Source organism: Gavialis gangeticus, unplaced genomic scaffold (assembly GCF_001723915.1).
Source record: "Gavialis gangeticus isolate Ggan-Ray unplaced genomic scaffold, GavGan_comp1, whole genome shotgun sequence".
Lineage (NCBI taxonomy): Eukaryota > Metazoa > Chordata > Crocodylia > Gavialidae > Gavialis > Gavialis gangeticus.
Genome location: NW_017729031.1, coordinates 35,521,572 through 35,524,017, shown reverse-complemented (window position 1 = coordinate 35,524,017; position 2,446 = coordinate 35,521,572). Strand labels below are relative to the sequence as shown.

Genomic DNA, 2,446 nt, shown 5'->3' with positions numbered 1-2,446 from the left:
TTTTAAAAAAAAAAAAAAAAAAAGGTTTGGAAGAGACCACAGGCAGGGATTTAGTCCAGCCCCGGCCCAAGACAGGATCACCCCTGTTTAAACTATTCCAGAACATGTTCTCCCTTTGAGGAGGAGAGGATGGAGTTGTACAAACTACACATGACAGCTATTATCTATCACTTCATACCTTCCTAGTAGGTGTTCAGATACTATTGTGATGCAGGGTGTGTGTATGTGTGTGTACACAGGATGCATCTACATGTACAAGTAATGCAAAGCAATACATTCTGGCACAGTTGGCACCAGAGTTTATTGCTCCTGGGTGCGTGGTTTGCACATGCACCTGGGACCGCAGCATGTTGAGCCAGGACAAAGCAGACCCAGCTGGCAGGGGGTCCTGGGGGGTCAGCCTGCCAGGCAGGGGCTGCTCCAACCCAGCTCAAATTGCTGCAGAGGGGCTGGCTGGGGCACAAGGTCCTTCAGTGCAGGGCTAGCCAGTAGGCAGCCCCCTCACTGAAGCACCCGCATGACCCAGCCAGCCCCATCAGCATCTACACGTGCATTGCTGTGGAGTAAATAACTTTGCCATAGGATAGTGTTTACAAGTACTAACCTATGTCTGAGTTAACTAGTTTACTCCATCCTAATAGCACTGCATGTGTAAATGCTGAGACGCTTACTGCAGAGCTAATTAGGCAGCTGCAGTATACGTCTTGTGTAGATGCACCTACTTACACACAGATCATATATACATGTCCTAGAATACATATATGTATATAGATCTATATTCTGTTCTATTCTATATAGATAACCTGCACAGAATCTTGTGCATGCAAACATTTGGAGTCACTGGGCTGGAACATATTATCACAGAACGAGTGTCCAAAATTGGAAATTCATCCCTATTCTGAATGAAGCCTGAATAGACATTCTTTTCCCATGTTTTGTGAGACTAAATTATTACAGCCAATGTGTGGACACCTGAGACTTCACAGTTACATTTGATGCTACATCCACCTAACAAAGTAGCTAGAATAGAGGTCGGCAACATTTTTGGGTAAAAACACCCACAACCTCAACTTTCAAGATGTTGGTATGCCAGGGGAGCCATGGGGGGCCCGATTCTTATTGCGATAGTGCAGCCCTCACTTCTTCCCTGCTGTCTGCTCTGAGGTGCTCATGTCAAGCAAAATGCCTTGCCATGCCACCCATGCTGAGGGTTGCCTACCCCTGAGGTAGGGCACTCAAGATTGCAAAGTTTTATAATTGAATATCTTGGAAACTTGGGACTTGGCTAGCTGTACACACAGCTCTGAGTCTCTTGACACAAGATGTATCCCCTGGGCTCATCCCAGTGGCTTCCGTATGATATCCGTACAACTATGGCATTACTCTTAAAAGTATGGGATAAAAGATCTAGCTCTTGGATTATCGGTTCCCTAGGGCAGGAACCTGTCCCATTTTCATTTAAAATCATTGTACCCATGATCTCTGACACTTTGGCCAGCATTCAGATGCAAAAGAAGAGATCCTGCTTTCAATGATAAAAAGATATTAATTTCTGTAAACGCTGCAGAACCATTTCTCTTTGATCATGCTATTCCCACAATGTTTTGGTGATTATCTTGTACTCGTTATTGGATTTATCGTAACCTCACAACAAGGCTTTCTGCTTTGCGAACACAGAAATGTTTGGAGCCCTTTCAAAAAGGAGGTTCAAAAGGCAGCAGCTGCTCCATTCAAATTCTAAGTGTTATGCGTGAACGATTCAAATACAACAAAACCGCTCCAACTTTAAACCTGCACAAAGGAGTGTAAAAGTTGGAGTAGGTTTGCTGCATGTGCTACACTGTGAGCCAGGGGAGAGGAGCTGTTTTTCCCAGAACGCATCCCTTTCAGAAGTCTTCTTAAATAAACGGTTGTTCTTTTGCTTCCAAACTGAATACAATTTGCACAGCTGTCCACAGCATGCGGGGGTCAGCATCATTTCCAACTGGCACCTCTGACCAACTCGACAGCTGCTTCTGGTTTTGGTTTCCCAGGGGGACAGTAGTATTGAACTGCACGTGTCTCTGGTTCAACAAAACGTGCGTGGTGCCAGCACATTTGCAGGGGGACGGAGTTGTGTCAACATATTTGGGGGGAGCTTTTTGTGATGACTCAGATCTGTCTCTTTATTCACTCATAGTCCCAAGCGTTTAAAATTCTGGTCACATCAAAGTCAATGGGAATTTTGCCTCTCTCCTTTTCTTGTTGGGATGTTTTTCTTCATAGTCCCAAGGGTTTAAAATTCTGGTCCCATCAAATTCAATGGGAATCTTGCTTCTTTTCTTTTCTTGTTGGGATTTCCTCCAAGGATGATGCTCCAGGCAAAACATGCAAATTCTGGCAGGAAAACAAAAATTCTAATTAGTGCTGACCCAGGGAGGGAAAAAAAGACACAACTCCCCTCCCC

At 44.6% G+C, this 2,446-nt stretch overlaps 1 protein-coding gene across 1 annotated transcript in view; it reads left to right on the top strand.

Moving 5' to 3' along the window:
* TMEM177 (transmembrane protein 177) overlaps window positions 1–2,446 on the top strand; it is a 28,922-nt gene that overhangs the window by 20,816 nt on the left and 5,660 nt on the right. The gene's annotated exons all lie outside the window — the stretch shown is intronic.